At 44.7% G+C, this 25,290-nt stretch overlaps 1 protein-coding gene across 3 annotated transcripts in view; it reads right to left on the bottom strand.

Annotated features, from left to right (window-relative positions):
* RASSF8 (Ras association domain family member 8) overlaps positions 1–25,290 on the bottom strand; it is a 286,157-nt gene that overhangs the window by 241,283 nt on the left and 19,584 nt on the right. Inside the window, exon 1 of one of the 3 annotated variants that reach the window (XM_085652776.1) lies at positions 19,118–19,148. The exons of 1 other annotated variant lie outside the window; for it this stretch is intronic. The gene's annotated coding sequence lies outside the window, so the exon portion shown is untranslated. Of the gene's footprint in view, positions 1–15,427; positions 15,447–19,117; positions 19,149–25,290 lie in introns of those variants that run through there. One more of the 3 variants, XM_085652778.1, reaches the window with a different exon arrangement.

The raw sequence follows: 25,290 nt of genomic DNA, 5'->3' as shown, positions 1-25,290 counted from the left end.
CTAGAGTGGTACACCATAACTGATATTTACATGCCACATACAATGCAATGAATAAATAAAACATAAAATAAAAACTGTTACAAGAGTTTGTTTTAACAAATAGTTCAATGACACACCACTCAACATGTTCACTTCAAGGACACCCTAAGCAGTTTCAACTCTGCGTAACCTAAATTCATGGAAAAAAACAGCCGGACCTATTGCAAGACCCATTGCAGTTTGCATAGGTTTGGTTACTCTTTCTTCTATGTATGGCACTTGTAATAAGACAGACAGGATATAGGTCACATTTGTGGTGGAGTACTCATCCATCAAACTCTTAATCAGGCTGAATAGCACTCTTTACAGCGCAAGCGTTTACAATGCAAGTCGTTACAACAACGCGTTGTTACATCGCATGGCATTACAACGCAAGTTGTTAGAATGACTTGCGGTAAGGGGGGCACTGGAGTTTGGAATAGTATAATTTACTATTCCAGCTCCAGTGTGTTCAACAGTAGGGAAGGTGTTGGATTGAAAACCCAACAAATCCAACACCTTCCGCCCCCTACCGCAAGTCGGTGTAACGACTTGCGTTGTAATGGTGCGCGATGTAACAACGCATTGTTGTAACGACTTGCATTGTAAATGTATGTTTTGTAAACAATGCGTTGTAGAGGTTGTTTCCCAATAAGGCCCTTTATAATAACAACTATAAAAAGGAGACAGACACTTAACTTGGCAGCGGAACTGCAGGAAAAATATATAGTTATCATTTAAAGTTAATATATAAAAAAATATTGTTTAAAAATAGCAGACTTTGAACAATCTTTGTCACTGAAGAGAAAGTAGTTATTTTCGCTGGATGTGAATAATGAGCACAGGCTTCATGCAGTGGACTGACCCATTGCCTCATGCTGTATGTAGGCTGTGGAGGGTGAAAGCAAAATTTGACTGACAGTTTAATTGACTAATGAATGAAACCGGCTAATCAAAAGCTCCCTGTATGTATATGATGAATGGATTTTTTGGGGAAAAACAATATTTTGGCAAGACAACTAAAGCTCTCTCACGCGCCAGACCCATAAAGCCCAGCGTTATTGTCAGGATGCTTGCCATTAATCTGCCATTTCGCCAGCGCCCAGCCCTTCGCGTTCTACTCATCCGAAGCCGGAGGCTCTCCAAGAAAGTGCATTCTGCAGATTCAGGCCTGGAAAGAGCTATCCACGCACTTATCAAACTGCACCGGGCGGAAGAGCGCAGTCATGACACGAGAAACAGGAGAAAATCAATGCCAATTTCAGTGTTTTTTCCGTCCTTCTCCAGCTCCAATTCGTGTTTCTGCAGTAAACTAGCTGCCACGGTTATGCGAGCTTCACCGAATCGAATATAAAGGGTGCATAAGAGCTGAGCTTGCACCGAAAGTGCAGAGAGCTTATTGCAGCAGAACACACACGCGCGAGGGCTTATAGCAGCCGAACGCACATGCGCGCGGGCATACACGCACGCGCACACATCCTGCTTCCCTGTAGACTGACACACGTGGGCAGAGTGCTTGGTTTTGACAACCGTTATCTGCTGCGAAATGTAATTATAGCCATCAAGTGCACCTGCTGATTCATCTCTCCCGTCCATCTTCAGCTTTCTATGAGCTAGACGCACCTTCACTCTTTATTCACTGCTCCGCATATCAAGCGTTTCAAAGGGCCTTGTTCTATTTTTCAAATGATAGCTCATTGAAGAAGGCTTCCTTTCTTACGGCATTAAAAAACACCTCAGATATTTGCATTTTAAACTGCATTACCCCGTTTATCAGTGTCTTAAAAAAGGATTGCAACCTCAAATTCAACAATTTAAATGAAAGATAATTGAAAGGCGCTATGGGGCATGAGGAGTCAAGGTGCTGCGAGGTGAGGCGGAGAAGTCCAGGATTCTGCATAGCGCGAAGCCTGAGTTCAGGATGCCCCACGATCCAGCGTAGCAGTCCAGGGTGCTGTGGTGTGTGGATCAGGAGTCCAAGATACAGAACAGCGTGAGACAGGTCTCTAGGATACTCCAAGCTGTAAATGAAGACTCCAGGATGCTGCATGGTGCGACGCGCGAGTCCAGGATTCCCAGATGCTCAGCGCGTGAAGCAGGCATCCTGAATGCCTTCAGATATGAATAGGGACTCGAGGAGGATGTCCAGAGTGCAGCAGGAGTCTAGGTTGATGTAAGGTGAGACTAACCGTGTGAAGCTGGTGTCCACAATTACAAGCCATTTATATGGGGTCCAGGGTGCGCCATACAAGGTGTCCAAGATGCTGCTTGGTATGGGGCCGGCGTCCATGATGATCCTTGGTATGAATGAAGAGGACCCGTTGTTGTGTGGAATGAGTCCGGAGTCCAGGATGCGGGGAAGTGTGAAGCAGGGCTCCAGGATGCTCCAAGGCAAGACGAAGGAGTCCAGGATGCTGTCTGGGGTATACTGGGAGTACCGGTGGTTGGGAGGTGGGAAGCAGGCCTGCAGGATGCTTCAGGGTAAGACCAAGGAGTCATAAATACTGTATGGTTCAAATTGACATGCTGGATGCCTGGCGGCGTGAAGCCGGTCTTCTATAATATTCTATGATATTCCAAGTTAGGACTAAGGGGTCCAAGATGGTGCGTGGTTTAACATGGGAGTTCAGAGCGCCGGGTGGTGTAAATTGGGAGCCCATGATGCCGGGCAGTGGGGAGCAGAAGTACAGAATGCTACACGGCCTGAGTTTTGGAGTCCAGGATGCAGTAGAGATGGATCCAGTGTCCAGGATGGTAGGCAGAGTGAAGTAGAGGCTCAGGAATGCTGCGATGTATGAATATGAAATCAGGAATTCTGCGCGATGTGTACTTGGGACCAGAATGACAGTGTGAACCCGGTGCCCAGGGTGCTCCAAGGTCCGAATATGGAATCCAGGATGAAGTGTGGTGTGAGACAAGTCTAAGATGCTCAATGACATGAATATAACGTCCATGATGTTCTATAGTTTGTGTATTGTAGCTTTTAAATAGTGCTTATTACCCCTAGGTGGGGCACTGAAGCGCGTGCCTACATGGATAGCACGCTACACGGGGTGCATGGTTGGAAGTGTATCATCTTTGTCAGAAGTCTATGTTGGACGTGTTTTCATGTCGAGTGTGAGCGACCAGAGAGGTGCTTTTATCTTGTCTTGGGACCAAGCGCTTAGCAGTGTGATGGATGAGGAGACGTGAAAGGCAGATGCCGTTTATGATTTGCAGTGTGCAGGTGTCTGTGTTTACATCTGTAGGTCCTATTATTATGTTTATAATTTCTTTATGTTAGCTGTCTAAATTTAGATGCTGTCTTTAGCAGAAGGTCACTCAATTTGAGATCTCATGGATCTGGCAGGAAGATATGGCATAAAAGGGGAGGCGAGAGACAGAGATCTGCTAGGATGGACTGGGTTACAGTATGATTGTTATTATAGGTTCTCGACTGATGCCAGAGAGTGGTCAGAATATCTATCTAGTTGGTATCTAGAGGGTAAACTGTGTTAAAAGTCCTACTGCGGCCAGCAGTATGAGGCAGATCTCTTGACATTATATGCTTGTCCCATCGGTGTTGAGTGGATGGTTGGTTATAGTTAACTGCTTGATTGTGCATGTATGTAGGATTGCATTTGTAAGGCGCATACTCATACGGGTGATAATATGAATGCACAGTAGGAACTGGCAGAATGTTCTGGTTACACATTATTTGGCAAGGGAACAGGTCGAATTTCTTATGCTCCTCTATGCTTAGTATTTTGCTTGGCAGAGAGCACCAGAATTTTGCTGCTTGGACCGAGAATGTGCATAGGCCTATAGATTTCTTTTCCTAATGGGGTATAACAATCCTTGGTGCTAATTTTGAATGCAGCCTCCTGTGTAAACGTCAGCTACAAATATAATGGTCCTTTTCGATGGGAGGCTCTGTGAACGAGGCGGAGCACCTTGCACATTGATCGCCTGGCTGGAGGTAGCCAGTTAATGGCTAGTGTGACAGGCATCATGGGAACCTTGAGGTGTAGGCATAGAAGACGTCTCGCTGTTGTGCTATGGATTGTCTGTAGTCTTCATATAAGGAAGTGGGGGCCCTATGTAAAGGACATTGGCATAACCTTCCGTGGAGATCACTACGGCAATGACAGCTTGTAGCTTTTGTTGGTATTCAAGGTACGGTAAGATGTGTTTCAGTGTTCTCACTGAGTAGAAAGTGGTCCTAATGGCTTCAATGACACGTTCTGGGTCAGGTCTGAGTCCTTGCTTACTTTGAAGTTCCCCCCTTCACTTGTTGTGTCTAAGTTCACAGGTTAGAATTGGTGCCAGTGTCTGAGGCCATGGTCTCCATATTTGAGGTATTGAATTTTAAGTGCATATTCATCATCCATGCATCTGTGGCACAGAGACTGTCATTAAGTCTTGATCAGTGGAGGTCTTTTGGATTGCTCATTTGTAGAGTTATTTGTGTGCCGTCCGCACAATTGTAGCAAGTTAAGTTGAAGGATTTAATCAAATCCAGGAAGGGGGTTAGGTCAATATTGGATAGAAGAGAAGAGATGATGAATCCCGGTGGGATGCCCTATTTCAGGGAGTGAAGTGCTTATATAAAAGTTGAGATGGGTATCAGGCTTTGCCTGTGTTTGAGGTAGTAGGTAATCCATTTTAGAATGCCATCATATGTGCCAGTATGATGCAGTCGGCGTAGCAGCTTGTGGTGATGGACAGTATCAAGCACAGTAATGCATGCATGCCATTCTTGTCGACAGTAAGTATAAGGTCTACCCATATTGATAGGATAGCGGATCCTGTACCTTTGCCTGTTCTGGCAGCACAGGTGGTCAGAAGGAGAGCTTTAAAGATATTTGGGGCCAACATGGGGGAAAGGGTCTGATGGCGATCGTGATCGCCTGGTTGCCTCAACAAGGTTTCAGAAATCTTATTCAGAGAGCACATCGAAGGTGTTAAGCGTAGAGTCCAGGATAGTGGTGAGAGTGAAACAGGATTCCAGGATGCTTTAGTTGGGGTTGTAAGACTAGATCCCAGGTTCTCTGAGGTGTCTAGGAGGATTCCATGATGCTATCTGGTGCAAAGCTGGCATCCAGGAGGCTTTACCTGGTGATGCACTGATCTAAGACACTGTGTGCTGCAAAGCAGGGTTTTGGGATTCTGTGGGGTGATTCAAGAGTCCCACCTGTTGCACATTGTAATGCCGGATCCAGGATGCAGAGCAGCACAGAGAGTGTACATTTTGTGGTGAATCCGCTAGTGCACTTCCCCCCCTCCTTCCTTCATACATGCATGCCATGCTGCGCCACCTGGCATCTAGTACCTAGAACTTTTCTTCGGCACAGGGGGGGTCTTCCGACAATGAAACCATGCATCATCTCACCAAATGTTGGGGTTTTTGGAACTGGCTGCCCCGATCACTCATCTCCCTGTGCAACAGGTCGAAAACACTTTCACAATTAAGTGAAGAGTAAGGGCGTGTTCCCCCAATTCCTCACCCAAACCCACTGAATTCCATTACTTGCTTTCTAGTCAATTTAACTTTGCACTGTACTCTTAAACTCTATGTATATTGCACAAGAATGTGTATAATGACACCTAAAGCTATGCACAGCACTGCTCCTGCTCAAGGCATGGTCCATGATAGAAATGTACCCAAAATAATTTAAAAATACGAATTCAAACCTAAAAAACTAAAATTGCGGACTCTATCTACACCGAGTGATCTTTTAGACATAAGCTGGGCTGGACCTGTGGAGCTACAGAACTGTGGAATCCAGGCAGGCTTTTCAGGAAACCACCAATAAGTATGCATGAGATAAAACTTCTATGTCTTCGATGCTGATTATCTTATTTTTGCCTCATTCTAAAAGCCCGGCTGGATTTTCGTTCTGAGTGGCTAGACGAGCCCAGCCCTGTTTGCAGACCTTTCCCTGCCATATGCTCAACAGACTCTGTCTCTTACGGGCACTGCGCGACCCTGTGATGTTGTGAGCTCATCCGACATTAATGAGCATAAAGCTGACGAGTAGTCATCTAGCCAAGATTGCAGACCCCTGTTCTGGTGACTAATCACCACAAAACCTTTTTATCATGCGGCCAACGTGGCTATTGGCAGAGTTGGAAAAGCTGGCCCGGCACTTTCAAGCACAGATGGTCCTAAGATTCCCAGGGTCCAGCATCTTTTACAAGGAAGGAGAACACACGTCAGTCAGTGGCAGGGAAGCCTCCTCTGTTTCGGTTACTAGACATTCACACCACACAGCACCATCCAGCAAACTACGGAAACAGGATCAGACAGATGTTGACCGAGCAGTGCTTAATTTGATCCAGTGTTTGCAAGGGGTTGGCACTGCCACTCATTTTTTGGGATAAGATCTTATTTTCCATCACCATACTGTGACCCGCAGGAAGAGAAAGAAAGGAAGAAAATGAGAAAAAGAACGGGAGAAGGGCAGGAAAACTGCGGCAAAGGGACACAGCAGTGATGAAAAAGGACCAGCAAGAGTGAGGTATTAGAACAGGGCAAGTAGGGTGATGGAAGTAGATCTGAGGTGCAATCAAGGCTAGGCTGTCTTATTTGTCAACCCTGGCCTTCAGCAGCGTAGGCGGATTGCTCCTGCATGTATGAATGTGTTATTTGTACATCACTACATCAAGCGCTACAGGGCGGCAACTGAGAATGCACCACTAGATCTGGAAGGAGGCATGCTACTTGGTATAACAAGCGGATGCTCTCAGCTAGGGAAGTAAGACACGGGTCCCATCTCTGAGATATGCTACCCAATCTGAGGTACGGGCCTTCACGGCCAGCCGATGAAAAGTCAGACAGGAGAAAATTTGTCCCAAATGCTTGTCATTGGCCTGTGCGCTAGGGTTGACGTTTTAGCCTTTTGAGATTCGAGGCCAGGTTTGAATGAAGTATGTTACAAAAGGGCCAAGTGCCAAAGAAGTTCTCTTGCGCCTGCACATCAATATAATTAAGTGCAATATAGAGGCCGCATTATGAGTGTTTTATGTTTCAAATAAAGCTATGTGTATGAGCAAGTACCATTTAGAAAATTATTTCTAACCACTTACATATTTTACCTTTACAATCTAATTTTGTGGTTTCAAATGGCACAGTGTTATTAACCTTGCCCTACAGCCACAGACTGTTGCTGGAGATATGTCCAATTCAAAACTCTATAGTTCAAGATATAAACAGAAACCTATGCGCTTCTGCAGAGTCCACTTCACCCGCCATTTGTTTTTTTAATTCACCAAATTTTAAACTAATATTATTTTGATATGTATTAATTTGAATTTACATTGAATGTTAGTCTTACTGCTGAACACTTCATCCTAGCGTTCTGTAACAGATAGCTGTAGTTGCCGCCATTACTGCTCCCGAGAACATCCCGATATTTTTCTACCCAAGTAAAAGTTCAATGAAACTCTTCTGTGTAAATGTAGCAGAAATATTCTAGATTTTACTACTGTATTAATCTGCTTCTCGGTAGAGAGATGTGCTTCCATCCTCCCACAGAGGGCGCACTCCCTTGAAGTAAGTTAACATGACATACACTTGACAAGAAGTAAAATATCTATAGAGCAGAGGTGTCCACCGTTCATTCTTGTGTTTATGAGACTCGTGCTTCTAAAACATGAAATGTATGCATTGGAACACAGAAGTAAGATAGCCTAAATAATAAAAGTAGATATACCTAGTGCGGAGCAAGCAGGTGAGTGGGATTGATTACAAGTTTGAATGCGCGCGGCACTAGACTGTGAGCGGCAGTAAGGCTCTGGGTTTGCTATTAATCGAGTAGAATCTGATGCCCCTCTCAAATGGACATATGGCAGAAAGGTACGCTCTGTCGCTGTCTGCACCCTTCCATTGTCTGCAGGCTCCGACTTTAATTCCCTTGATCCAACTAACAACATTGACAATATGTCAAAGCAATGCCTTGGTGTACCCATGATCCCTGCAGAAACAACTTCATGTTCAAGAGCACAGATGACTAGGTTGTCCCTGTGGGCCTGATATCTTGATGGAGCCCAGGTTACTCCTACCTAATTGTAATGTAGTGAATTTATTACAGTCTATGTTTCGATGAAATATAGGGGGCATTCTACCCAGAAGAAGAGATTTGGACTGCCCTGAGTTTGTTGATCCTCTATCCAAATGAGGGGGGTGTCTTCTTCAGGTGCCTATTGGCTGTAATAAGTCTGTAGTTAACCTTTCGGGTAATCAGTGAAGACGATGACGTCTAAGGCATGCTGAGAGTGTGACATCTACCCGTGGGCGTATGTCGGAGGCAGTACAGCAAAGGGAAAGATTACCCTTTTCCTGCAAGGTACGGGCATGCAAATATCAGTCAATGTCTTAATATCACCCTTGCCCTACATGAAAGTAAAGTTTGCAAATTACTAATTATATACTATAAAATGCTGAGTATTGACATTTTGCTATGTTTTTTAATTACTGTTTGTTTACATAACGATAATGACCTGAAGTTTTGCTTGCTTTTCACCCAACAGCCACCAGTCCCAAGCACATGCCTATGCGGTTAAAATAATGTAAAAGAAATGTTGATATAGGACAATATAGGCTCTCATGTGCAACTTCCCCAGCCCACTGAACCAAATATCTACCTATCCTTGATCCTGAGTCCTGACCCTGCATGTCTAATGGACCTACAGGAGGAGACCTCATGAACTGCTGTAGGAGCTAATCCCCATGTACCAAAAACATAGTGTGAAAAAAAGTGGCAGCAGGAAAGAGTATTGAAAATGAATCAAAAAGAATTTGGAAGATTAACAGAACTGCTCATAGCATGATATTCCTACACATAAGATAGAAATGAGGGATTTCGAATGGCAACCACACTCCTCACTGCTTTATGAGAATACCTTCTATGTCACGGACTATGATAACACAGAGAGATCTCTAGTGTTCGTTAGGACATGTATGTATGTTTTAGTAAGCACAAATGGCCTAATCTGATTATTTACGTGTGTTACTGCTGCTTAAAGGTTTGAGTCAGACTTGCCATCGGAAGTTCTAGGCTATGGAATTGTGAAGCGATCTGATACCCTAATAGGGTCATGTCCATGCTATATAAAACACGGAATGAATAAATAAATAATGTACGAAAAAGTCCCCCTAAATGTTCTCACCACAAAAGAGTGATGGAGTCTATAAGTAATTATGGAAGGAATGTTTTTTCAGTGGCCAAAGCTATAACAGTGCTAAAGCCACAGTAAATGGAAGACAAGCTGGCTTGGATACACTCAATATCAAGCCATGCGCCACTGAACTAGGGAGCAAGAGCCCCTATATTCCATGCCCAGTAGTTCCATGTAAGATGCATTTACTTGAAGTAAATATAAATGAAACTCACTCATGTAGTGAGTAGCTATCCTGAAAACTGACATGGATCTGGCCCTTCAGGGTTAAAGATGGATACCCCTGCTTTATGAGAACTGGGCAGAGTCCCCCAGACCAACTTGCTGTAATGATACCAATTTATAAGAAATGGGATTCATCCCCTCCCACTTGTTTACCTACCTATTTTCCTTGCATATAGCATTTTAAAACACTAGCGAATATTATTTTGGGGAAGAAATTAGCAGTTGACTGGCAAGAAAAATGTATTGTTGCACCTCCAATTTAATTTCTGCAAGAGGATTACTACCATTGTTAAATCTTTCAGTATGTATGTGGTACTGGTGATATAGACAAATCTCTGTAATGAGTTACTTATGTCACTTTCATAGACTCCTAAATTGCCTCCAACTGTGATACTGGAAGCTTTTGTGTATGGCCTTGTGAAATACCTGAACAGACATTGTAATGCGTGGGTAAGGTGATATTACTAAACACTTTTTATGCAAAGTCATATTCTAGGGGACCACACTCTCACCCATAGCTGTTCTCACCTTACATAATTGATGTGGCAAAGGATTTAGGTTCATTGTTGCTGACACTTTAGGTCCCATGGGAGTCAGATCCAAATTTACTATTTACAGCAACAGTTTCTACAATACTAATGGAAAGTAAAAAATTGCAATTAACTCTGACAGTCCTGAGTAGAAAGAGGACTCAAAATTAATTGTACAAAATTTCAATGTCCTGCTTTGGCCCACACGTGGTAGAAGGGAGGCAACAAATATAGATGGGAGAACATTTAGAATGCTTTGGCTTCAGATTCCAGCCCAGGAATAACTGTTGATAAAGGCATATAGACAGGAGTGCAGTAAATGCTTCCAGATGTGGTGCAGCAACAGACCGCTTTCCTAGTAGAGCGGCCAGACATGTACTTACAAGGAAGTTTAATTTATTCAGGGCCCTAGCACTTCCAGAATGGCTGAAGGGTGTGGTGCCACAAATGTCATATTAAGCAGAAAGACTGAGAATGCTTTTTTAAATAACTTATATCCTTTCCCAGCAGTAATTGCACAACCCCTCTTCGCATGAAGCTGGGTTTAGAGGCATCCTGTGGAGGTGTGATCACATCCAAGTCCAAGTATCCTATGGCTTAGCATCTGCATCCGTAATGATTTAACACCATAGAGAAGGGTCTTGGTAGATATAATGTTAGTAGCAAATGTATTGGTATTTCCTTGATATTAGCTTCATTTGATTTGGCCATGTTCCCTTGACCATTCTAGAGATGGAAAAGGCTGCTTTGCATAGTTTGCCAGAAGGTTTTGATATTCATTTGATAAGAAAGACGAAGTTTTCTGGAACTTTGCATGGAAATTCACCTCCAAGGAGATAGGAAAAGTCTCCTGCATCCAGTGTATGTCCATCTCAAAGGATCTTTTGCTCCTGCGCTCTCTGGATGACATTCGATCCTTCGGTTTGAAAGCGTTGTTTGTGAAATTTCAACTTGTCATATCACCTACTGATGCAAGAACAAGTCCCTGAAATAAAGAAGTCCCTCAAGTGGTAAGAGCATATGCTGCACAACTCACAAAGAAACAAAACAGCACTTTTTACCAGACGTTCCTTTGTATTGGAACACTGATAAGTACTGGACAAAAGTGTTTTTTCTATAAGTAGGATAAGACGCCTATCACTTATGTATTTAAACATCCTCACTGTGCGTGTTTTCTCTTGTCAAATCATCTCATAACAGCTTCAAAATATATTTTAATTGTTCCATTAGCCAATTCATATTATACACAAAGGTTTTTTTAAGCACTTGCCTAAAGGGAACCCTTTTAGAAACTCCAATGACTAATATTGTATGTCTTTTTCACACGGGCTGATGTATGGCTTTTCAATTATAGTTTTAAGGGCCGCAAGCCTAAACAGAAACTTTGAAGCTGACGACTTTCATGCAAGATTATTCCCTCTCAAGATCGGCAAGATCATCTTGGAGGAATCGCTGTACAAAAAGGAGAACATATCCAGAAGTAAACACATTTACAAATAGTGCCTTAGTGGCTAAAAAGCTCAAGGTATATCTTTGTTTCATTAAATACCAGGAAACGTTCCCTTGCATAGGTCGCAACACGATGAAGAAGGTATATACTACCACCGGCTTCTGATGCTTCTTAACTTTATGGTGAATAGGAATGACAATCATCAGCAGATGTTGTGGAGGGCCACAGTAGGAAAGTGACCATTGTTTGCAGATAAAGAGGTCTGAGCATCCAAACTAGGGTCCCTTGGGAGCTCTGTTATCACCCCATGCTTGCAGGAGAGCACCTTCCTCGCCCCGGACAGAGCAGAACCTTAAAAGAGCCATGTCCCCAGTTCCCAGTGCCCTCAATCTCCTTGACGCAGCGCTGCTGCAGCTATTCTGGAGATCGCACCATCACTGACAAACCAGCAATCAGAGATGGGTTTCTTCATGACGGAGGCCAAGCTAGGCCAATACTGTAAAGCAACAGTAATGGTTACCTACATGGGGTGTAGAACAATGCACCTGCTTTAAACATTCTTTGCGCTGAACATGGACACCAGAAACCCAAACCAGTGAAGAGCTCATGAACTGAAATGGAAATGAAAGAGCCCCGTGTTGGTTAAGATCCCTCGGTGTAAACCCCTTCCTCTGAAGTTGAGACGGCGGTCCATGTACCTCGTCCTCCTGCACCAGCCACACATCTTCACCCTTTAAAGGATACGGGAACCCTCAGGATCGGATGGCTTGCATCTGAGCCCACGGCAGTTAGTGATGTGTACCTCATCAATGTATTCCATCAGTCACTCACTCAGTCACTCAAATTTATTCCCACTCAAAAGCTGGCCTTTGAAACAAATTAGAGCGTTTTTCAAAAATCCACCACAATCTCGATTACGATGGGGATACAAGATCTATGCCAGGGAACAAATGTTATGAAGGTAGGGTGAGGTGGTTGCGCAATATATCTTTGAATTCCAACTGCTAATTAGTATTGAAAAAAACTTTCAACATGGATGAAAAGATATAAGTATTAAATGGAAACACACGACGGTGAATGAGGCTGGTGGTAGTCAGAATACACCACTATGCCGGCTACAGAGGAAGCACCAGGACAGAAATGCAGGGTGCTGTAATGCTTCTGGGCTTCCACCTCTCTTTGTGCTACCGTGTGAGGACCCCAAACCACGTGCAGATTACACAGCTCTGCTGTGTGTACTTATTGCAGGCACTGCTTGTCTCATACTAGTTTCGAGGTCCACGCTGGAATGTGTCACAGATATTGTGTTGATTCAGGTGTAGCATAAGTGGTGTAGTTCTACACTCCTTCTGCTAAACAGAATGGCTTACAGTTTGGTGAAACTCCAAAATGTGCAGTTATCAATCCTGAAACAGCTTGAGGATCGATCACCTTCCATCGAGCAGGGTCGATGACCAATATTCACAAGAATCTCATCATACAGTGTAGGTGTGTACTCGTTTTGCACGGACATGGCTAGCTACAGCAGATATGTCTTGCTGTAGATATGCAATAACTTTTGCACCATACATCTAACCAGGCTGGCATCTAAATGAGAGCATCAAATGCTTTTGGGGTCAAGCGGCGTTTTTGATGGGATTTAAGACTGTGCGCGCTATAAAAGCCCTCTCCCCCGCACACCCTATGTAGAACTCCAATTATCGTGCATGTATGCGTCCTGACCGATTATCTCCACACCACAAAATGACATATTGCATGCATTTTGACTTAAAGGAGCTTTGCCATATCCCTCTGCCATACCTTACTCTGTGCAACCCTGAAACTGAACCCCTGTACTCGGTTTACATTTGTGCTGCACTAAGAACAAGTGAGGTGCATATTATGGTCGAGTGAGCACATACATTAATGGAGTAAGTATATACTATGGTAGCTTGAGTACTATGGTGGAGTGAATATATACAATAATAGAGTAATTATATAATATGGTCGAGTGAGTATATACAATGGTGGAATGAGTATATACTATTGTAGCGTGAGTAGATACTATGGGCGAGTGAGTATATACAATAATAGAGTAATTATATAATATGGTCGAATGAGTATATACTATGGTCGAGTTAACAAATACAATGGTGGAGTGAGTATATACTATGGTTGAGTGAGCATATGCAATGTTGGAGTGAGTCGACTGAGGATATACAGTGGTAGAGTGAGTGTATACTGTGGTCGAGTGAGCATATACAACGGTGGAGTGAGTATATACAATGATAGAGTGAGTATATACTATTGTCGAATGAGTATCTACGGTGGAGGAGTGAGTATATACAATGGTGGCGGGAGTATATACTATGGTCGAGTGAGCATATACAACGGTGGAGTGAGAATATACAATGGTGGAGTGAGTATATACTATGGTTGAGTGAGCATATACAATTGTGGAGTGAGTATATACTATGGTTGAGTGAGCATATGCAATGTTGGAGTGAGTCGACTGAGGATATACAGTGGTGGAGTGAGTGCATACTGTGGTCGAGTGAGCATATACAACGGTGGAGTGAGTATATACAATGATAGAGTGAGTATATACTATTGTCATATGAGCATCGATGGTGGAGGAGTGAGTATATACAATGGTGGAGGGCGTATATACTATGGTCGAATGAGCATATACAACGGTGGAGTGAGAATATACAATGGTGGAGTGAGTATATACTATGGTCGAGTGAGCATATACTATGGTCGAGTGAGCATATACAATTGTGGAGTGAGTATATACTATGGTTGAGTGAGCATATACAACGGTGGAGTGAGTATATACAATGATAGAGTGAGTATATACTATTGTCGAATGAGCATCGATGGTGGAGGAGAGAGTATATACAATGGTGGAGGGCGTATATACTATGGTCGAATGAGCATATACAACGGTGGAGTGAGAATATACAACGGTGGAGTGAGTATATACAATGGTGGAGTGAGTATATACTATGGTCGAGTGAGCATATACAATTGTGGAGTGAGTATATACTATGGATGAGTGAGCATATACAATGGTGGAGTGAGTATACACAATTATAGAGTGAGTATATACTATTGTCGAATGAGCATCTACGGTGGAGGAGTGAGTATATACAATGGTGGAGGGAGTATATACTATGGTCGAGTGAGCATATACAACGGTGGAGTGAGAATATACAATGGTGGAGTGAGTATATACTATGGTCGAGTGAGCATATACAATTGTGGAGTGAGTATATACTATGGTTGCATGAGCATATACAATGGTGGAGTGAGTATACACAATGATAGAGTGAGTATATACTATTGTTGAATGAGCATATACAGTGGCGGAGTGAGTAAATGTCGTGGTAGAGTACGCATGCCAGATTACAGGCTGGATGGTGTGTTTGGCTGCTCACCTCAAAATCAGAATATTGTTTTTTCTTTTCAAGAATTAAAAGTGTACATTCGAGCTCAAAGGAAAGCGCTGACATCCAATCAACACTACCCATGAAGCCTTCCTGCTAACACAATATGAACTTGGCACTGCCCTTGCGTAGCAGTCAAGGCATCAGCTCTGCCTGACCTAGAGTCATCACCAAGGCTGGTCAGAGGCATCTTTAAGGGCCGCGCACATCCTCGACCTCAGCTCCTCTCCACTGGCTACCCATAAGTCCCTCTCAAGTATCCATGGCTTCTGCAGAAGGGACCCACCCACCTCCAGACAGGCTCAGCGGCCTGAGGCAAGCTGCTCCCATGACTGGCTCTGCCGCAGCCCTCTCCGTCAATCACCAGACTCAGGAGGCCGCCGCCTGCTTGCCACTCTCCATTGTACTCACTTGTGTAGTGTGCTGACACCCGCTGCACTATATTAATATGCGAGTCAAACAGAAGGCATGTGCTCTGCATAAGCAGAACTCCGGGAACTCCAAACAGAATAATGGAAGCATAAGCACTGTATTGATCATTCTCGCTTGCCGTAGCCCAGCTGTGAACGAGTGGCTTCCTTCTCGCACTTAACGGGCTCTGACACAATGATGCGTACCTTGCACTACGCGATGATGACACCTTTCTTGGTAATGGCGGCTCTGACGTCTGTGTCCTTAAACATCAGCATCTGCCGTTGGGGGTCTGACTTTCACAGGCTCCGCTGCGCCGCCGACACCTACAACGTCCGTCATACACAGTGGACAGGCACAGAGAGGAGATATGTTGCGTCTCACACAAGGATGCTGTGCTTTGAACAGGTCCTTCATCCCAACACCTCTGGCACCAAAGTCGGCGCGAGCACAACCACCGACAGTGTAGATGTACATGCTCTCAAATTAGCATCGTGTGTGTTGGTGCTCTGGATGGCACAGAGCAGACACCACAACACTGCTGGAACGTACACCTGCCTGGCACTGCTCCTGCGCGCGCCCTCACATGAAGATATAGGCCCCTGAATCCCTTTAGTAGACGCCATACACTGAAGAACAGTGCTGACACCGTTCGCACCGTGCCTTCAGCTGCTGGCCACATGTTATGTTCCGTTCAGTAATGCCCAGTGCATCCCTGCCCTCTCCGGTATATGCCACACACCCGTCGCTGCTGACACCAACGTTGGTTCTGTGCCTTCTGCACTACAAACAGACATGTTATCTGCCTCCTGTTAGCGCCGTTGTGTGTGTGCCCGTCTGATGCTCGCCAGGTGCCACATGAAAGTGATTCGAAGTGAGCACAGATGAACGCAACTGATACATCCAGCGAGACTGGGAAACACATCGTGAACATGAATGTCAGACAGTGGCCCATGCGTATCGCTCCTCTGAGTGTGCACCTGTAAAACAGCGCCCTACATCCCCTCACGTGCTGCTCGTATGCCTCGCTGCTGGGGTTCGAGTAATTCCAACATGGACGTGTGTGTATTCTTCAAAACACCAAACAGCAACAAAGATCTTCCCTGAACACGCGCGAAAGACACTAAAATGCAAGAGATTTCACGGATCAGGAGTGCGCGTAAAGGCCACCAGGCTCTTAGAGCGTGCGGCGCAAATCACAGGCTGCATCATAACACACGGGTAAAGAGCGTACGTTGGATCACAGATAGCTGCACCCTAAGCTATCTAGAAGGGACTACGCAGATGAGGTGTGGACACGGGATGCAAGCCCCAACTCACAGTGGAGATTCATACATCGCTCACCTGAACTGCATGACCCAGTGGAGAACCACACAGCGCTCTCTAGATCGGCACGACCCTGTGGACAAGCACGCCTCACTCGCATGGCCTGCAAGACCCAGTCAAGAAGCACACATCACTCACCTGGTCTATATGACCCAGTGGAGAACCACACATCACTCACCTGGTCTGCATGACCCAGTGGAGAACCACACAGCGCTCACCTGGTCTGCATGACCCAGTGGAGAAACACACATCACTCACCTGAACTGCATGACCCAGTGGAGAACTCACCTGGTCTGCATGACTCAGTGGACAAACACACATCACTCACCTGGTCTGCATGACCCAGTGGTGAAACACACAGCACTCACCTGGTGTGCAAGACCCAGTGGAGAACTCACCTGGTCTGCATGACTCAGTGGACAAACACACATCACTCACCTGGTCTGCATGACCCAGTGGAGAAACACACATCACTCACCTAGTCTGCATGACCCAGTGGAGAACCACACATCACTCACCTGGTCTGCATGACCCAGTGGAGAACCACACATCACTCACCTGGTCTGCATGACCCAGTGGAGAAACACACATCACTCACCTGGTCTGCATGACCCAGTGGAGAACCACACATCACTCACCTGGTCTGCATGACCCAGTGGAGAAACACACATCACTCACCTGGTCTGCATGACCCAGTGGAGAAACACACATCACTCACCTGGTCTGCATGACCCAGTGGAGAACCACACATCACTCACCTGGTCTGCATGACCCAGTGGAGAAACACACAGCACTCTCTAGATTGGCATGACCCTGTGGACAAGCACGCTTCACTCGCATGGTCTGCAAGACCCAGTCAAGAAACACACATCACTCACCTGGTCTGCATGACCCAGTGGAGAAACACACAGCACTCTCTAGATTGGCACGACCCTGTGGACAAGCACCCTTCACTCGCATGGTCTGCATGACCCAGTCAAGAAGCACACATCACTTGCATGGTCTGCATGACCCAGTCAAGAAGCACACATATCCCCTCATGTCTGCCTCACATGCCAGCAGGGGTGACCCTGGGGATCCTGTGGGCGTCACCGCCCTTACTGTCACCTATTCCTGATGGAAAGGTGCACATCGGATATAATCCGACTTTACTAGTAGTAGTATTAGCTGCAGCAGTAGTGGTAAAAGAAGTAGTAGTGTTAGTAAGTAGTAGGTGTAAAACTAGTACTAGCTTCGGCGGTGGTGGTAGAAGCAGTAGTAGTAACTATAGCAGCAGGTGTAGCTCTGGTAGTAGTATCATTGGTAGTAGTAACAACAGTTGCAGGTTTAGTAGGCGAAGTTCCAGTAGTAGTGGGAGTGGAAGCACAGTCATGATAGTACCAGAGGTAGTACTAGCGGTATTAGTGCTAGGGACGGTACTCCTGGCAGTAGTGGTAGTAGTAATGATAGCATTAGCGGTTGCACCGGTAATGGCATTAGTAGTAGAGTTGAGTAATGGCTGGAACTAAAGCACTGAAATTTATAACTGAAATCATGACTCACATGCCCTTTCATGGATGGTGATTTGAAGTAGTGACACAGTGGCGCGCTCTCTTCCTGCTCTGTAATGAAACCTTGTGACATTCATCCCCAGGTGAGAATATTGTTACGACTCTCAAATTAAGCAGCCTCTATTCTCGTGATCTTTCGGGGTTCCCCCAAAGACCATGCTCGTACACTACAGCAACGCAGCAGCTGTTACTTAAGTGCTAAGTGTGTGATGCTGGACACCCCCTCTGCCATCATTTGAGCACTTAGAAGCTGGCACGCATCAGCATTAAGCGCTATACTAACTGGTCCCTTGCATTCTGTGGCACACACCGGTACATACTGCCTCTCTCGTGGTACTAAAATGTGCTTGGCTTAGTCACGGCAGCCGTGCTGATTCAGCTCTCTGCTAATCAAATCGCATCGCTCTAACTGGAAAAACAGGACTATTTTATATAAAAAAGGAGAAATGCAAACATGCCCTGTCGACAGGATCAATAGATAATTCTACTATTGTTGCTGTCTTCTGCAAAGAAAGCACGACAATGGGGTACTTGCCAACTGTCTAAAAAGTCAACAGAGACGAATCACAACATTGTTCGCAGTTCTTTCCCAACGCCAGCCTGAACACACAGCTCCAGAGAAAACCACTAACGCGTTCAAGATGACCGCTCTCCACCCCCGACCAGTCATCGTGCCTCATCCTGCACACACATTGTTTCTGCATCCAGTTCTTTCCTGTTTGGGAAAAAAACAGATTTCCTCTCATCACAGGGGAGAACTCCAGAAAAAAATAACACCAAAAAAGACCGCAGCGGCGCAGAGACTGGCAGCTTTGCTGAACACAACACTGCAAAGTATGAGACCCAGGGGACGCACATTCCAGTAGGTAAACGAGGGGAAAATGCCCCTCAGCGACTCGACAGCGGCTTCACTTTTTTGTCCCGGACTAGCCTCCGGGTAGGAAAAGAAACTCGTAAGGAACAAATGTGTACATGTTGCGGTAAAACCCAGCACCAGGGGTCGGGCATCTCTCCACGTACTTTACTTACAGTGCTGCGCTCCGGAGGTCCCTGGATCACTGCAGTTCTCTTGGCTGCCCTGGGAGCCGACTGCATTCCTCACTGCTCCGCTGGCCACCAGCAACCCTGCCCGCCGCCGCCGCCGCTCCGCGGCACCACGTTTTCCATCCCCTAATCTGCGGCCTCAGCCAAGCCCAAAACGAGGGGCTCAAATAAAAACAGAGAGCGCCGGCCGGTGTTAAAGTCCGGGAAAGTTGTCGGGAGGACAGCGCGCGCCCGGGTGCCTATAGCCTGCGAGCGAAGCCTGGTCTCTTCTCGTCAGGGCTGCCTGCGTGTGTGCATCGGTCCAGCCCCGTGCGCGAGGCTCCTCCCCGGTCCGCCTCCTGTCAGCCTCGCTGGAAGCAGATTGTCCTCTGGTTACAGTCTCTGCTTCCCTCCCATCATCCAGCTACCCAGAGCCAGGCAAGGTCCTCCACTCTCAGCGGCGCACAATCACACGGCAGCCTCTTAACTCCTGGACTGCCGGGGTTACCTGTGCCGGACCCCATCACCCGGCAACGGGGCACAGCTCCCTTCAGCACAACAGCATCGCAAGGCTCTAGGCACCGCAGCCTGAAAATGCGTCGCCTCAGTAAATCAATTTCTTTCAGACTTTTTACATTACCCCAATTACTAAAAATAAAAAGTTAAACTACAGCGTTATATTTTTTAGACACCAATAGGACTTTCGAGTTGCTAGATACCCATGCTTAACATTTAGGGTAAAAAATGAGAGACAAATCAATACCCATTTAGCGTTACTGTGTACACACTGAAACCATACAACCTGGAATTATTCCCGGCTTCTCCACTAATCAAACACTGTGACCCTAGGCAAATATTTTGTTTCACTAATCCCCCTTTTTCTTCATTACCTCTCAATAAACCTATTATGTGACTTATTAATGTTAAAACTGACGCATGTGAAAGAAATGTGCTTATTTTTAATTTTGAAAAGACTTCATCCAATTTTACATGATATATGTTGGATGATTTGTATGACAAACGTTTCCATGGCTGTGCTCGTGCACGGGCCGTTCCAGCGGAGGCAGGCCCTTAGCTCGCTCTGCCTGGACATTTGTCGGCTCCTGCTAACGCACATTATTTGGTCTCCCTTTTGCTTGCTTCCTGCAATGGAACTTTCTAGGTGCCCACGGAATAGAAAGGAGCTAGGATCAACTACAATTTGACAATTACAGTTTAACCCATTTGTCCACATAGTAAAACCCTGAGTCGTAAGATAGGATTAAGTATGGATTTATTACAAATTCAAAGCCAGACAAATACACACAAGTCTCAGGGATAGATTGTAACAATACAGGATTACTACAGGCAGGCCAAAACAATGAATGAAGTTAAGCTTTACCAATATAAAACATGCAAGAAATTCCGTAATCGCAATGCAGAATATTAAAAAAGAGGATTTGATCATTATTATACGATTTGTGTACTTATAAGTTTGCTGGATAACACACAAAAGATTTTTTGTAGCCAGGTGCTGTTTCGGTTCAATGACTGGATAGAAGAGAATAACATCCTCGAAGACCCGAAACTGGGCTTTAGAACGAAGATCAGTATATTGGGTCAGGTCCTCCACTTCAAGATGATGACTTGGAAATATGTCACTATGAGGCGAGTCCATATATATGTCACTTTCATTGACTTGTGAGCTGCATTTGACCTGGAACCAAGGGAAACCCTATGGGATGTTCTGGATGGGTATGGCATTCCTATAGATCTAGTAGGAATACTGAAGGCTCTCCATGCAAATACCTATGCAAAGGTGAGATGGATTACTACAGGAGACTTCACGGATGGGATTGATGTTAGTCAGGGGTGAGACAATGATGTGTTCTTGCCCCCACACTCTTTAGCTTACCTATCAATTGAGCTGTGAGAAAGCTGTCCGAATGCAGACACGATGCCCCTAAATTAGCAGGAGTGCCTATCCCGATCTTGATGTTCGCAGATGGCACTTTATTAATCTTGAGAACACCAATGGGGCTCCAATCTGATTTGAATGCCTTTGTCACTTTCTGTGAGGGAAGAGGCTAGAATTGAAACCAAACAGATCCAAATTTATGTCCATAAATCCACAGAGATCGTATAGAGGAAATGTAACAATAGAAGGGCTGCCCCTTGAGAAGGTCTCACATTTTGATCACCTGGGCGTCAGACTAACAGATAACCAAACATGGGGAGCCCAGTTAGAAAAAAGTAAAGCCACCCTACATTTGAAAGCCTCTGCAATAGGGAAGAAAGATAGGGCCGCCTCAGGAGGTGCAGTGTCCCCTGTTATCATAGTATATAGAGCCTCAGCGTTAACAGCGGCAGTCTATGGAGCTGAGATATGGGGTTATGTCAAATCAGAAACTTTCACCAAAATTGAGAATACGTTTATCAGGGTTCTTTTTAAACTCCCCCCAAACTCACCTATTACACCACTCAGATTAGATCTAGCTTTAAACCAAATACACTTATTTATTGTGATTAAACCATTGTTGTACTTGATTAGACTTTGGTATACTCAAGAACTAGCAATATTTAGGGACTCTGTAAAGGATCTGCTAGCTCTTGATAAGGATGTGAGCACTCCTTAGTTGAAGGTAATAAGAGAAACATCAAATAGAATAGGAATGGGAGAACTGTGGACATCACCAGATCAGATCGCCAATGGAGATGCACAGAAAGCAAAGCATCTATACTGGGAGGAAGTCTTGAAGCAAACACGGAGAGTCCATCAGAATAGAAGAATATCTGCCCAGTTTTTTAACCATAAATATGTACCAAGGTTGGAGCCTTATATGGATAGAATTCATCCCTTGTAGTCTAAGTGCCTAAATGTACAATATAGATGTGGCCTTCTTCCGCTGAGAGCTCATACCTTGAATATTCCTCTCAATTCAAAATTTTGTCCAAGTTGTCCACAAACTGTAGAATCGGAAGAGCACTTTTTGTTTTTCTGTCTCCTATATAAAATAGCACATGCAAATGGTTGATTGCTGTATTTAAACTCATGGGAGTGAGGCATCATTGAGAAGCAGCAAGGCTACTGAAAAGTGATCCAACAGAACAAATAGTTTTTGCAGTATCTTGTTATTTTTTACTGTGCTTGGAATCAAAGACAGAAGGCCTTAGGTAATTAAAAATTTGAAACATTGAATTTTTAGAAAAGCCCTATCTAGATTACCTGGTTGTTCTTTCACTGTTATGGGGTTTTTATTGATAAAATCATTGAATTTTTAATTATCTTTCAAACGTATAAATGTTTTTATTGACTTCGATCTGCACTTGAGGCTTAAACTAATTTAACATAACATAAAGCTGTATGTAGTACCAACATGTACTGTCATCGGAATAGTTATCCTCCAATTTTATGTATAGTTTTGATTTGAGTAAATAGGAAAATTGTTTAAAATATGGATTATATCAGTTTTTATGTGTTTGCAACATTTTATGGCTTGGTAGCCGAAATAAAGTTATATAAATATATACTTACAATTTGTGGTCCTCTTGTCTATAATGCATGAGGAAAATTGAAATTTCTTATTCTAAATCTACTCAGCACACAGCTGATTGTAGTGAGCATTGAATACATTTAATCCAACTTTACCATTAAAGAGGATTTAAAATTACAGTTAATTTGAGCCCAAACATGATATTTCTGCCTGTTCCCAATCAAAAGTTAGCACTTACTAAATTTAATAAGATAACCAAATGTTAGCCATTGTAACCCAATGTTATCCATTTCTATAGGCCTCACAGTAGTGAAAAATGAATTTTCACTACCAGAACATATAAAACATAAAAGTACTAATCTAGGGAGGAATCTGGCATTCAGGTAAGATGGTGGCTCCCTGAGCAAGCTCCCAAGTTGGCAGCATCCAGGGATGATCCTACTACGTTCCTTGGGCTGAAAGCTTATCTTTCATAGGGGGAATAAGTGACGGAGCGAGCCCGCAATTTTGGCAGTCAGTTCTCGGGTCCGCTGCAGCCCAAAAGCCATTGCGGGGACCAGTGCACTGATGACCTAGCAGAGTACTTTAGCAATGGCCTGTGGACACCTCCCTCTATACCGCCTCCGCCCATCGACAGGCCTGGGACTGGTAAAGGCCTCGATCGGAGTTGGTATGCATGCTGGATTCCCCAGCGGTAGCCATCAATATCTGACTCCACCCAGCATAGAACACTGGAAAGAGCGGGTCAGCTACGACGAGACCTCTGTGTGACAAGCAGCCTGCCTTTCATTCTGCCTGCATTTCTGAGGGCCCCAGCTAGCTTCTGGTTCATTACAGCAGTGCACCATACCGGCACAGGTGCATCACAACTCTGTCCTTTGGCAGACAATGAAGGAGACCAGGGACTGGGCAGTGCAGGGAGGGCTCATTACCCCTCCATTCCTTCCTGCTTGATCTGTATTTTGCCCAGTGATTAAGACTTTGTACACACATCACCCTGCTCGGAAGGCATGACTAGCCTATGCCCCGGGCTACCACTTGGAGGCTGGCATACTGAATGTCTGCTCATAGAGCTGAACACAATGGAATGCTGAGCAGTGACTGATTAAACCTTCCTGCACTTCTCCACTGCTGCACCTTTCAGACTGAACTTAGAACTTGGAAGAACACCCTCTTACCCTCTAGCGCCCCTCTTGTCCACATGCCGCTCCTGTGCCTGTTGCACCCTGGATGGGCCCCGGATATTGCTGAGCTCTAGGTGTGAATTGGGCCTGCTCTGCATATTCACAACCCCTCCCTGCCTGCTTTACTGTAGCACCCTCTTCTCAAATCACAGGACAGCCTTGAGGAGCACTGTGGCTGAGCTGGACCACACCTAAGATAGGTGAACAACACTTACCCATATATGCCTACGATCTTCTTTGCTAGAATTTCTATCACGGATACTCTACTTGCGTCCCACTGGTGGCTACTCCGGTACCCACACATTTGTTAACTAACCTCTCTCTCAAATGTTGAACCCCTCCAGGCACCTTCCTTTTACCGAAGCAGTAACAGACAAGCTGAAAGATGGCAAGGGTACTAAGTCGCACCAGGGCACGTAGTTGGAGGCCATTTTGAAAGAGTGGTCTGCCATCAAGACTACCCTACTGGAAGTAGCTGAAAATACCTACAAGACCTTGAGGACGTTCAGTCTATTCAGTTGCTAACCTCTGACTAGGACTTCCCTGTTATACTCCCATCTGTAAACAGCTTAAACAACTCCACTGGCTCCTGGTTGATACATTCGTCATCTTCACATGTCTCTGTGTTTGCCACAAAGCTCTCTACTGCAACTGTCTGTAGTTTATTAAATTCCTTTTTTACTGGTTTTTAACCTTCCTCGCTCTCTTACTTAACCTCTGACCGTCCTCTCATCGTTCCTTATTTCTGTTGTGTCTGGAGAGTTGGCCATTATTTCATGGTCGCTGTTTTTGAGAATGCACTTTCTTTTGCTCTTACGACCTCACCTCATCATATACTATTTAGGAAGTTACTGAAAACTTGGCTCTTCAGCAATGAGTTCCATTGACTTATCTAAAGTACTAGAAAGTTTCCAAAAGTGGGCTTCAACCTAGTGTTGATCTTGGAGTCTAGAGTGGTACACCATAACTGATATTTACATGCCACATACAATGCAATGAATAAATAAAACATAAAATAAAAACTGTTACAAGAGTTTGTTTTAACAAATAGTTCAATGACACACCACTCAACATGTTCACTTCAAGGACACCCTAAGCAGTTTCAACTCTGCGTAACCTAAATTCATGGAAAAAAACAGCCGGACCTATTGCAAGACCCATTGCAGTTTGCATAGGTTTGGTTACTCTTTCTTCTATGTATGGCACTTGTAATAAGACAGACAGGATATAGGTCACATTTGTGGTGGAGTACTCATCCATCAAACTCTTAATCAGGCTGAATAGCACTCTTTACAGCGCAAGCGTTTACAATGCAAGTCGTTACAACAACGCGTTGTTACATCGCATGGCATTACAACGCAAGTTGTTAGAATGACTTGCGGTAAGGGGGGCACTGGAGTTTGGAATAGTATAATTTACTATTCCAGCTCCAGTGTGTTCAACAGTAGGGAAGGTGTTGGATTGAAAACCCAACAAATCCAACACCTTCCGCCCCCTACCGCAAGTCGGTGTA

Source organism: Triturus cristatus, chromosome 4_1 (assembly GCF_964204655.1).
Source record: "Triturus cristatus chromosome 4_1, aTriCri1.1, whole genome shotgun sequence".
NCBI lineage: Eukaryota > Metazoa > Chordata > Amphibia > Caudata > Salamandridae > Triturus > Triturus cristatus.
This window is presented reverse-complemented; position numbering and strand designations above follow the sequence as displayed.